This window comes from Triticum dicoccoides, chromosome 2B (genome assembly GCF_002162155.2).
Source record: "Triticum dicoccoides isolate Atlit2015 ecotype Zavitan chromosome 2B, WEW_v2.0, whole genome shotgun sequence".
NCBI lineage: Eukaryota > Viridiplantae > Streptophyta > Magnoliopsida > Poales > Poaceae > Triticum > Triticum dicoccoides.
In genome coordinates, this window is record NC_041383.1 from 818,053,378 (window position 1) to 818,067,443 (window position 14,066).

The following is a 14,066-nucleotide window of genomic DNA, read 5'->3' on the forward strand; positions in this document are numbered from 1 at the left end:
AGAAAAACTGGCCGCTGCTATGTTCTGCCCTCTCGGATAAGAATTGCCATCTGGAATCCTTGTCAGTGCGATTCGATGAGGACTGCCTTGACGATAGCTTCAAGCCACCCAAGACCCTGAAGAGCCTTAAGCTGTACGGGCCTATAACGAGATTGCCAGAAGTCACTATGAAGGTTCTCGTCAATCTCAGAAAGTTGGATCTTGAGATGACTATTACAAGCCCAGACGACATCCATTTATTCTTGAAAGACAAATTGCCCCGTCGTGATATCCTAAATCGTCTCTGCATCAAGGTGCAAGGAGACAAAGTGCTAAATTTTAGCTCGAGTGAATTCCAGTACGGCGACTGGTCTGATTGTTTCCATCCTCGGGTCGTCAAGATAGACTGCAGCTCCAAGTTAGAGGTAACTGTTGGAGTTAACATAATCAGCTATGCTGAGGTGCTGATAATCCAGTGCTATGAAGGTTCATTCTTCCGGGTTTCTGGGTGACATGATGGGCTTACGCATATGTGCTGTCTCAAGACAGTCTGGCTTAAGGGTTCCTACAGCGAGGAACAACGTGTGCACCTGAAGAAACTTGTTGATTGTCATTATAAGCAGCCAGTCTTCAAGCTGGAGCCACTGCAATAGTACATGCTTTCTTGCTTGCCTTCCTTCTTTCGTTCTTTTATCTTTTCTTGTATGCAATTTGACGCTTGTATCTTTGTGCATTGCCGCCATAGCATGTATGACGGGCTTTGTTGTAATCAAAAGGTTTCTTATCTTTGTGCATTGTGACAAAAAAATTGTTTCTATGTTGGCTGTGTCCGCAAGCCTGTATATCCTAGGATCACTACAAGTGATGACTACTCCTGTTACTAGACCAATTGTTTCTATGAGCCAATGTTGTAGCCACAGGATAACTGACCAGGTAGCAGCAGAGTTGACACTAGGTCATCAGTCTAACAAGCCATTCCGTCGTTCACTGTTCATTCCTTAATCAACCATCTGACATGATTTGCATGCTGTGTACACTACATACACTGTATACGGTCACGTGGCTGCCCTCAACTCATTCTCTGCAGCTATCGTGGCAACCAAACACCACCGGCCTTTCAATACCAGTAAAAGTAAATCAAATTACGACACAGATAATCCATTCATACGGTTTTCACTTTTCGTGGAGAGATACCCTGACCACAGATTTGGCTCGCCGAAATAGCACTAAAATTTGTTTCTCGAAGTACTTGCGGTAGCTCAGGGTGGACACGGTCCGATCCTGTCCGGTCCTTGACCGAGCCGTCGTTTGGATTGATCGCCGGCGGTCCGGACCGAGCAACCGAGCGGTCCTACTTTTACTTTTAGGGACCGGACCGGCGACGGCGAAGCCCGGGCCAGACCGAATGGACCGGCCAGCCATCGGCGTTGATGTGCGCGCATGCAGCAGCGAGGTGGGCTACGTGTTAGATCAAGCACTGAATCAACACACACAGGAGGTCACACGAGAAAGTAAAGGAGAAAGAAGACACGCATAGGAGGTCAACGTAGCTCTGCCGCCGCCTGGGGAAGAGGAATGTTAGAGTTACGGAAATGTCAACGCCCACACGTGTGGGCGTTTGCACATCGCCCACACGCCTTATTTTGCCAAATATGAATAGATGACATTAGCAGATTTTTTTTGATTTTCGGCTTAAAAATGTTGTATCTCCTAAATAAAAAAGCGAACTAAAAATTCGTTTTCACCATTAAATCCGTCTCGACGAGATCTTCAAAACTAGACCCCATGTTGATATGTTTCGACGAATTTTTTTTTTTGCCAGAAGTTGCCACGATGTTTACACTGCAATTGCCATAGGGCTTAAACTAAAGTTGCCATGTGGCAATTTTAGTTTGTAGATCATGGCAATTTTAGTATTTTGATGATGGCAACTCCAGTACCTTGACCATGAAAATTATTTTTTGTATGAACCATGGCAATTTTACGTGCATGTATCATGGCAATTTTAGTTTATGGTTCATGGCAAGTCTAGTTTCTTAATTCCCCGTTTTATAAATATCAAAATTTACTTTTAAATGTAGAAGAAAATAGCTGAAACATATCATGGCAACTTCAGTGTAAACATCATGGCAATTCATATGCAATAGCCATGACAACTTTTAATCTAATTTTTTTTTATCAAAACATATCAACATGGGATCTAGTTTCGAAGATTTCATCGCGAGGCATTTAATGGTGAAAACGGATTTTCAATCGGATTTTTCATTTAAGAGATAAAACATTTTAAAAACTGAAAATCAAAAAAAATTCTTGCATGCATGCATGCGATGACATGGCAATCTGTTTACATTAGAGACGTGTGGTGCGTCTCTCTTCCTGCCACACGTGTGGCAGTTAGCGCGACCCTAGAGTTAATCCCGTGTCCGTGTATGCGTATTCATGTAGGATACCTATACCTCCTCCGTTTGGGTTAGGCCTAGCTTAGCAGTATATATACATGTACCCCGTGTAATCTGATCAACCAGAAAATCACAACGAAAAGGAAGCAATAAAGAGAAAGCCAGGAGCGACACGCCCCTGTAGCCATTAAATAAATCTACCGATCCGTTTCCTGTTGAGTTCGCCAAGTTGAGTTGAAGCTATCTTTCACGTACGTGTACGTGTGCTAATCTACGGTGGCTACTGGTCATCGATTAAGGTGCCTGTGTGCTTGCTTGTCTAGCTACCTTGCACGTACAGGTTGCTTCAGTGGATTTGGTCTAGCAACGATCAAAAGCCAACAATTGGTATCAGAGTCTCGACGATCTACGATAACGGACAGCGACGCTGAGTCAGTCAAGTCCAGCAACGGTGGTTCCAAGGGGAACAAGTCCGGCGACGGCGGTTCCAAGGAGAACAAGAACAACGACAAGGTGAAGAAGGGCGGCAAGTCAGTAACCAGTGGTGGTGGAAAGGGCGGCGCCAACGTACAGGCGCATCGCAACATCCCCATCCAGTACCCGATGCTCACCGACACCAACTACGGCGTGTGGGCGGTGAAGATGAAGATCATTCTCCGAACCCTTCGAGTGTGGGAGGCCATCATGGATGACGACGTCGATGAGGAGTGCGACGAAGGTGCCATGGCCGCCATAGCCCAGTCTGTGCCGGATTCCGTGCTGATGACATTGGCGGAGTTCAAGACAGCAAGAGAGGCGTGGAACGCACTCAAAGAGATGAGGATCGAAGAAGATCGCGTCACCAAGGCTCGGGCACAAGTGCTGAAGCGCCAATTTCATAAGTTGCAGATGGAGGAAACTGAATCGGTGAACGACTATGCCATGCGTCTGACTACATTGGTGGGAGAGATCCGCGTGCTTGGTGCAAAGCTCGAGGAGACCGAGATTATGGAGAAGTTTTTCAGTTCGGTGACTGATAAATTCACGTACATCGTCGGCACGCTCGATCAACTTTATGACATCGACGACATGACCATAGTGGAGGTGATCGGACGCTTGCGGACATGGGAAGAGAATGCTCGTGGCTGTCGAAAAGGCAAAGGAAGAGGTAATGACCAACTCATGTACTCGCGCGCAGATTGGGAGTCCCCAAGTAGCAAAGGAAGGCGCAACGTTGGCGAAGGCTCAAGCAACGCGAAGAGCGGCGAACAAACTGGAAAAGGCAAAGGAAAAGGCAAGCCACAAGGTCGTGGTAAGGCAGACCAATCTGAAGAGCGGAAGCCATGAAACTTGGATATGTCTGAGGTCAAGTGCTATAACTACAACGAGATTGGTCACTTTGCGAAGGATTGTCCAGAGCCTAACAAGCGGGAGATTAAGGCAAATTTGGCAAAGCAGGAAGACGAACGTCCAGGTCTTCTGATGGCCGAAGTTTGTGATCTGGTCCAAACAGCGGTTGTGAAACCAAACCGGAAGGTGCGACTTCATGCAAAAAAGGTAACACCAAAGTTATCTGGGAGCCAGAACGTGTCGTGGTATCTCGACACGGGTGCCAGTAACCACATGACGGGGTGCAAGGAGAAGTTCCTCGAGCTAGAATATGATGTGCAAGGCTCGGTCAAGTTTGGTGATGGTTCAAATGTGGAGATTTGCGGGCAAGATTCTGTCCTCTTCGAGGGTCTCACAGGAGAACATCACATACTCACCGGAGTGTACTACATCCCACGGCTTCGCAACAACATCATCTCTATCGGGAAGCTTGATGAGAATAGATGCAAGGTAGATATTGAGAACGGAGTGACAACGATCTTCGACAACCTCCGAAACGTGCTAGCGCGTGTGAATCGCACGCGGAACAGGCTCTATATCCTCAACCTTGATCAATCTCAACCGGAGTGTTGGCTCGCCAAGAGTGATGATGATTCGTGGTTATGGCATGCTAGATTTGGACACGCTAACTTCTATGCCTTGAAGAAGATGTCGAAGATGGAGATGGTATCTGGGATGCCGTTTATCGACCATGTTGATCGAGTATGTGACGGGTGCTTGGTTGGAAAACAGCACCGCAGGCCGTTCAGTCTACCTATCGTGCAAGTGATGCACTCGAGCTGCTCCATGGTGATCTATGTGGCCCTATCACCCCAGCAACTCACGGAGGAAAGAAGTACTTCTTCCTTGTGGTAGATGACTACTCGAGATACATGTGGGTCGTTCTCCTACGATCTAAAGATGAGGCGTTTGAAGCGTTCAAGAAGCTGAATGCTGCAACGGAGATGGAACACAAGCTAAAGGTTCACGCTCTACGGATAGATCACGGCGGAGTGTTTACGTCAAATGAGTTCAACGACTACTGTGAGAAGATTGGCATAAAAAGGTTCCTCACGGCACCTTATACGCCACAGCAGAATAGGGTTGTTGAAAGGCACAACCGAACCGTCGTTGACATGGCGAGAAGTTTACTCCAGAGCAAGAACTTGCCGGGGACTTTTTGGGGAGAAGCTGTCTCAACGGTGGTCTATCTTCTCAGTCGGGCTCCAACGAAGGCGGTGATCGTCAAGACTCCGTATAAAGCAATTTACGGACGTAAGCCGAATGTGTCTCATCTACGGACATTCGGGTGCGTGGCGCATCTGAAGACGGCGAAGCCGCATCTCTCAAAGCTTGCTGATGGTAGCACCAAGATGGTGTTCATCGGATACGAGAGGAGTTCCGGCACCAAGGCATACCGCTTCTACGATCCACGAACCAAGCGTCTACTGATTTCACGCGACGTCGTGTTTGAAGAAAACCAAGCGTGGAATTGGAGCGCAGCAGCCGACGATGCTCCAAACAGTAACATATTCACAGTTGAATTTCCAACTGATGATGATGCAAGGGAGGACGTCCAGGTGGTTGGCAAGACACCCAACCAAGGTGACCACAATGGTACTGATCATCATGGTGCCGACACCAACGACGACGCGCATGGGTCGCAAGGTGATAGCGACAATAACGCGCAAGACACGGGTAGAGATCTCGGCAACGACATCGACAACGAGGCGCATAGTGATGATGACAATCAAGATGATGGTCACTTACGACGACTACGCCGACGACGCGGATGCCAATGACCCGGCATCTACCACACCCGAGACTCAACGGTCTTCCTCAAGTGCATCGACGCCGACACAATTTGTGTCGCCCCCTTCGCAAGCCACGACGGATTCTTCCGAGCCTCGTCGCTACAAGCCCCTCAAGAAAGTCTACAAGTAGGCAAAGCCAGTTACACTCGAGTTCTCCGATTTGTGTTTACTCGGAGTTGAGGAGCCAGCGAACTTCGTAGAGGTGAGCAAAAGTTCAAGTTGGATGCACGTCATGGATGAGGAGATGAAGGCGATCGAGAGCAATGGCACGTGGACTTTGGTAACCCGACCTCCAAACCAAACGGCCATAGGTTTGAAGTGGGTTTACAAGTTAAAGAAGGGCTCGAAGGGTGCCATTATGAAGCACAAGGCAAGACTCGTTGCAAAGGGCTACGTACAAGGAGTTGACTTGAGGAGGTGTTTGCACCAGTTGCTCGAATCAAGACGGTGAGGGTGCCCCTAGCGCAAGAGGATTGGAAAGTTCATCATACAGATGTTAAATCCGCTTTCCTCAACGGCGATCTCACAGAAGAAGTGTACGTAGAACATCCCCTCAGCTATGAGAAGAAAGACGAAGAAGGGGAAGTTTACAAGCTCAAGAAGGCACTTTACGTGAAGCAAGTGCCAAGAGCTTGAAACTCAAAGTTAGACCGAAGTTTGGTCACATTCGAGTTCAAAAGATGTCCCCTCAAGGATTCAAAAGATAGTCTACTAAGCACCGAAGAACAGGTGAAGATCGACGCAACCAAGGGGGAGAGTTGGCGTCAAGCATTGGACAAGCCGTTGAAAGTAAAGTCGGTCCCTGGAATGCTGCAAGGAACAGCAAAGACAATGCCGACGATAACACCTTCGAGAAGCAGCAATCGTGTTTGGGATCCAGGTCGTAGTGAGGACATGGTGATTAGGGGGTGAATGTTAGAGTTAATCCGTGTCCGTGTATGCGTATCCATGTAGGATACCTGTACCTACTCGGTTTGGGTTAGGCCTAGCTTAGCAGTATATATACATGTACCCCGTGTAATCTGATCAACTAGAAAATCACAACGAAAAGGAAGCAATAAAGAGAAAGCCAGGAGCGACACGCCCCTGTAGCCATCCAAATAAGTCTACCGATCCGTTTCATGTTGAGTTCGCCAAGTTGAGTTGAAGCTAGCTTTCACGTACGTGTACGTGTGCTAATCTACGGCGGCTACTAGTCATCGCTTAAGGTGCCTGTGTGCTTGCTTGTCTAGCTACCTTGCACGTACAGGTTGCTTCAGTGGATTTGGTCTAGCAACGATCAAAAGCCAAGGAAAACAGAGCAATTCTCCTAAACTGAACCCATACATAACCTGCATGCAAAGTCGAAACAGCTTAGCAAAAAACACCATATTGCAGTTGTGCACGGCGAGGTGCAGAATGCGATGGAGCTGTACACGGAGGACGCACTGCTGTTACGCCCGCTTAGCCGGAGGTTGGAGCGGCGGGTTCTGCATAGCAAACCGCGCGCACTGTCGGACTATCGGTTCCAAGGGTCGTGGCGCCCGCACTCTCGCTGGCGCAGGCAAATGCGCTGGCGTTTGCACCTTGTATGGTGGCGCCGACCGAGCGGAGCTGAGTACCACGTTTGCATTTTCCGCTTGAATTATGCCCTAAAGGAAATAGATGTAATAATTTCGCTCATTGCCTCAAGGTAACTCGAAACGGGTCAGGCCACTAAATGTAGCTCCAAATTTTATTAGGTTTAGTCAATTATACGCATAAAATGACATTTATATACAATACTTTCCATTGTATTTTATAGCTGGTTTTTAATTAATATTTTATGTTTTTTTAATAATTAAAATACACATATTCCTAAAACCTAAATGTACTTGTTTTTTATAAAGTTCATCTACAATTTAAAAAATGTTAACAAGATGTAAATTTTGTGTTAGTGTAACTTGAAGAATATCTATAGCATTAAAAAAGCATGACATATTTGAAAAATGTTATACACCGTTAGAAAAGGTTCATGATTTCAAAAAACCTATTTCGAACCATTCATAAAATGTAAGTTACGATTTTAAAAAGTAATCATGTATTTTATAAATAGTTAACATGTATAAGCAAATGTTTTATATGGATACCACAATTTGAATGAAAAACTAGACATCAAAATATATATTTGAAAAAAATGTGTTTAAAAATCTTTCATATGTATATTAAAAAGTATGTTTCAAAACTTATATTTTAGAATAATTTAATCATGTAGATTGTGAATTTTAAGTTTGCATAAAAAAAATTCTAGATGTATACGAAAAATATACAATGTGTATGAACACTGAGATATATGTTCAAAAAATTATAAATAAAATGCCAAAAAGATAAAAAAACAAAACTGAATAAAAAATAAAAAGGAAAAGTAAATACAGAAAAAAATCCAAGGAAAACCAACTCAAACAGTAGAAAGACTGATAAAAAACTACAGGAAAAAAACTCGCCGCAACGACCGCAGTGGGTCGGCCTAGTAGTGGTGCATTGTAGATAAGCCCTATTACTACTCGCAGCGGGCGAGAAATAGTATTTGTGTAAATTCCCCCCTAGAATTGTATGTTCTCATTAGATAGAAGAGGGTGGGGAATGTCACTTATGGCTACGCAACCACCTCTTTCAGCATTGCTTCCAATGCGCTGCCATGGCATATCAAAACTATCACCATGACCAATGGAGCGGGTCTACCTATCGAAGCACTAAACCCTAAGCACCCACTCGCCCTCTAAACATACATCTGGTTGGAGATCTTAAAATACGGAAAGACGGAGACGGTCAGGTTTTCACTAGGGCAATTGGTGCCCAAAGATGTAAGGGAGGCATTGGCAGCAATCGGCGCAAGAAGATTCACGTACATGGGTTTTATATAGATTTTGAATCGTGTGCGATGAAACAAGGGCAATGAAACAAGAGACAAAATCATGGGTTTTATATAGATTTTGAATCATGTGCGATGTCCCAATCCGTAGTATTGTGCCATGGCTTATCAAAAGTCACCGAGCAATGGAGCAGGCAGTCGCTCACCCTTCGGGACATACCTCGTGGTCGCCGGCACTCACGGTCAATGCTCTCGTCTAATAAGCTGATCCGTTCATCTGGCTAGAGATCGTAGGGTACAGTTTTTTTTTGCTAGGACAGTCGTGATGTCCAAGAAAATAAGGGAGGCACGTTGGTGGTTAACGTACAACGTTTGTCTCAGATTAGGGCAATGAAACATGTGACAAAATGACGAATTATAACAAACACCCTACACGACACAACATTACTCCGATAGACGATGATGGAGTACCCGCCTCCTTAGGCTCCTCGCAGGCGAGCAGAGGCTCCTGGCCGTCCGTTGGCCAGTGGCGTGCCGCTGGAGTCACCTGGGGCCACCGCGAGCCGTCCGATCTGCCCACATGGCTCATGTCCCGGTGACCCAGCTGGGGGGTCCATGATGGCGTGGGTGGACCTCGTGCATCTCCTCCAATAAACGTACTTACGCACAACCTACTCGTATTATCCTTCAAAAGGCTGAGTTGGCCGATCGGATATTCACATTGACAGACTGACCACAGACATCTCGTTAATCAACAGGACGTCGCCTTCATTAAAAGAATATTCTGTCTTTATGAGACGTCAAATTGGCAAACCTGTAGTTTGGTCTCTGGTGGGCTGGGGGTAGCACTACAATCCTAACCATCCAATCACATGTTGGTTTTTCTAGACTTGACTATTTGAAATGTACATGTTGGATGCTCAAATCAATTGTAAGTGTCGTTTGTATTAACTAATGGATTATCTTTGTGCATCTCCAATGTACCAAAAACATTGGTCTTAAGAAAAATAAAAATAGCATTAAGATCCACCCTCGAGCATTATTAGAAGGGATCTTAACAGCAAAATATAAAGAACAGGCTACGGTGCTAAGAATAAGCAATAAGGAAAGAAAAAAAATATTTCTCACTTCTCTCACATGGTTTGACGGCCGGGTTAAACTAGAAGAGAAAAAACTGACATGTGGCTCCACAATAAGAAAGATAGGCTATTAAGCATCTGAGGAATTCTAATTTGCTATAGCACATTTAGTGGAGACCAGTGGCGGAGCTACACACAAGAACTTGGGCGGTCCAAATTGAAGAAAAATCCAAGTATTTTACTCTGATGCCCCATTTTCTCTCATATGCTAGTGTATTTCTACTAAATCTGTAGCTCCGCCAGTGGTGGAGACCAGCTTATGAATGACTTAAGAATTATCCGATGTTTGGTTAGAAAATGGCTTTTTTAGAAAGCTATGGTGCCAACCCATTTTTGGAGACAAAAACCATAACTTTTGCATTATTGTAATGCGCACAGCCATAGTTGTATTGTGGCTAACCCGCCGTAGGAAAGTATATCCGGACTATGTGACGTGAGCAGAGTTTTATTGGGAGAGGTCATTAGATTTTGTGAAACTGATTGTAACGCCCCCCCCCCCTCCCCTGGACGAGACTTGCCTGCTCTCCCGATGTGTGCCCATCCGTGCTCCCGCGTACGTGGCTTGTTTTGATTGGAACAAAATAAGGCCTGGCCCCACCCCCTTAAAATCAGGGGGTGGGAGATGATTAGATTAGAAAAAGAAAGGAAAAAAAAAGACAGTCGTAAGATGAAGTGGAAGCACGGATGAGAGCATGGGAAGGAAGCAGGCAAGCCGGATCCCCCTCCCCTCACAACAAAAAACAAATAAAGTCTACATTTTTTTTCGAGATAAATACACCGGGAATCATAGAACTTGCATGTGACGGTCAGTTTGATGCATAAACTTGCAAAATACGTGTTTCTGGTCATCGAACTTGCGCGGACGTGCAAATACGGTCATAATATTCATTGACTACATGGCATGCCAGGTGGCCAGGGCCCATTGTCAGCTCTGTGCACATGATTTTCTTTACAGAAACACCCTTAAATTTTTTTTAACTTCATACAAAAGCCCTCAGGGAGAGGCAATGTTAAAACAGTCTCCTGGTGGGTCCCACCCATCATAGTGCGTTGTAAATTAATTGTGCTGGAAAACTGGGTCCGAGGGAGTTCGAACCGGCCACTAGCTGTAATAGCGCTAGCGTTCCAATCACACCACCTGAACTTGCTTGTTCTTTTATTTATCCTTTAGGCTAAAGGTACATACATATTTAAAACTATATTTTTCTTTTCTCACCATTATCAAATTTAAATTGTTCAGATTCAAATAAAATTTTCGCAGATTTGTCTCAACCGAAATTACGTACATTCATTCTGCACTATATTTTCTTTTTCTAGATTTTATAATTTTAAATTGTTAGAATTCATGCAAAAATTTAGTTGATTTCTATGGAAAATTTACGTACATTCATTCTGGCCAATAGATTCTTTTATCTAGTTTTTCAAATTTAAAATTTGCGAATTCAAACAAAATTCAGTTGATTTGTTCAAAAGAAATTTAGGTACATTCATTATGAACCATATTATCTTTTATATAGATTATTCATTTTTTTAAACAAATAGTGATTTGTCCAAAAAATTATGTACATTCATTCTAACTTATATTTTCTTTTATCCAGATTTTCAAATTTAAAATTATTCTAATTCAGACAAAAAGTTCAGTGATCTATCCAAAAGAACTTATGTACGTTCATTCTGCAGTACATTTTATTTTATATAGATTTTTAAATTTAAAATTATTCAAATTCGAAAAAAAATAGTTGATTTGTCCGAAAACGGACATTCAGTCTACATGATATTTTGTTTTATCTAGATTTACTAATTTAAAAATTCATATTCAAACAGAAATTTGGTTGATTTGTCCATAAAAAACATCCATTCAATCTGCATTATATTTTATTTTATCTAGATATTTTAATTTTAAATTATTGAAAATTAAACAAAAATCTAGTCGCTCTGTCCGAAAAACTATCTAGAATATAAGTTGTTTTCTTAAATAGAAAAGAAAGAAAGAAAAATACATAGTATAAATTGTGTTTATATCTTTATGTGTCATTGTGACCGGATGGTTCGAACCAGGGCTTCCACTTTTTTGCGAACCGTTTTCCGTTTTTGATTTCTATTTGATTTCTTACGGTCCTTTTATATAAAGCTAATTGTGCACGTTAAACGTCAAAAGTCAGTTTTGCCGATTAGCTAGCATATGCATGCGAATTGCAGCACGTAATGTTGTCGAATCCCAACCCTCACTGCTCCAGCCTTTTTCATTTCATTTCAGGATTTTCTGCGTAAAAGAATGAAATGCAACAGTGCTTTTTGGAAAAAGATGCACGCAGATTACCCACCTCCTCAGCCAACAGCGGACCCTTGCCACGTTGGCATGCCCCTCATGCAAGGGATACGGCCGGGTATGGTAGAAAGCACCGTATTTGCACGTTTGCGCAACTTTCATGAGCAGAAACATGTATTTTGCAAGTTTATGCACCAAACTGACCGTCGCGTGCAAGTTATATGACTCCTGATGTATTTACCTCTTTTTTCTCTGAATTAACTAGAGTTTTATTGCCAAAAGTAGAAATAATTCTAATTTTTTCTCAAAATTGACTAGAGTTTTATTGCAAGAGGTCATTAGATTATGTGAAACTGAGTGTAACCCCCCACAAAAAAAAAACTCTACATTTTGCTGAGAATAAACTAGAGTTTTATTGCGAGAAAAAGTAGAATTAACTCTACATTTTGCATAGGCATGTCCCTAACATGGACGGTCAATCCACCGATGAGCAGACATGGAAATTACAGGATGAACTAATCCTTGGAGCAGATGTGGCAATAGCAAGCCCCGTCCAAGGGCGCAAGCGAGCCATCATTCATGCAGGCGGCGGACTCGAGCCTGATGCAGTCCGGGCACACGTACTCCTGCAGATGCTTCTGGCAATTGGCCATGCAATCTTCTTGCTTGCAAAAGTGCTTCGGAAGGACGTCGTCATATTTACACCACGCATCCGCACCTGCATGCATGCAAAATATACTTAGTGTGAATTTATATAGTATAGCACATGATCGACCATGCATATGCAGATGCACGCACCGGATGCGATCATGATCAAGGCGATGGCGAAGAGCAGCAGCACTTTAGACCTCCTCATCTGATCTGGTCTAGATCTGATCAGCTAGGTAAGAAGATGTGGTCGATCGATTGATCTGATCGATGGGCAGATGGTTGGTGATGGATGATGGTGGTGCCAAAGACATGCAATCAGTAGCATTTTATAGATGACGGAATCGGCATCAATTAACGTGGATTAAAGTCACATTAAGTTGTTGCCAAATATATTTTAGAGGATGTTTACTGTGGATTAAAGTCACATTAAGTTCTTCCCAAATATATTTTGGGAAGGAATTAAGCGCATCGATTTGTTTCCTTGTATTTCTCCACTGTCTGAAACCCCAGTTCAGTTACACCCTCTTGTTCAGTGTGTCACATCATCTGCTACTAAGTCCATGCGAGCGATTAAGTGGACCGAATCGCTAGGTGGACCGCTTCTGCATGTCACGATGCATGCATTTGTTTTCTCTGGCAACTAATAATCCGGCGCTAATATTGTGGAATTTATGAGCAATTACACCCCCTATTTTAGGAAATAATCCCTATTTTCCTGTAGTAAATAATGTTTCATATACATTTCAGTTTGTTGCAAAGTACTCTACCTCCTATATTTTTTGGTATGCTTCCATAACAAAAATTGTGTTTATGGCCCTTGAAGATTTAGCTTCCTGGGAAAATATTACTCCAAGTGCGGTCCGCCGAATGCGAGTCCTTTTTCCTCTCGGGTAGGCGACAAGAAATCCTTGCCGCCCCAAGGAGAGTCCTTCTGCCGCCTTTCTCCAGCAGTTTCCCTCCAACGGTGATAAGACCCCGCTGGCTTAGGTTTCTGTCATTCATCATCTTTGCTTCAGCGACGGCAATCAGTCCTATGCTTGGAGGAATTTGGAAACCCGTCTGTTCAAGTTGTAATGGTGTGACGGCGGCGGCATCCTTGTGGTGGACTTGTGTCCTAGGGCTTCGCCGTTGCGATGGCGTTTACTACAACACCGGCTTGGAGCTTGGGTTGTAGTTCATAAGCGGCTTCAGATTGTGGTTAGCATCAGCATCATCTGGAATATGTTGAATCGTTCCCTATTTTCGTAGTTCGTGGCAGACAAGTATGGTTTTCTCCTCCGATGTCTTTGTGCTAACCGGGTGATAGATCTAGTTTTTCATGGCATGTCCATTGTGTTGCCCCGGTCCGATTCGTTCAATGGCAATGGCACCGCCTTTGGTGAGCCACCTTCGAGGACCGCGAAGCTGCCTATTAGTGATGGAGCCGCGTCGAGCTCGGGTGATGAGGTGATCCATCATTTTTTTCTTTGGTGACTGGTGGTGTAGGAGGCAGGTGACAGGCAATTGTGTCAAACTCAAGGGATTCTTCGGTCTTGATTATAGTTTTCTTTCTTGGCTGATGTTTCTTTTTTGCAAAGGCTACCGTTCTGTTGTATTTTCAGTCATGTCAGGTCGATGTTTTCATGGCTTGTACTATTA

At 43.8% G+C, this 14,066-nt stretch overlaps 1 pseudogene; it reads left to right on the top strand.

The window, feature by feature from the left end:
- The window catches only part of LOC119361562, a 19,480-nt pseudogene extending 18,848 nt beyond the window's left edge, over nucleotides 1–632 (top strand).
- The last annotated feature ends 13,434 nt before the right edge of the window (nucleotides 633–14,066 follow it).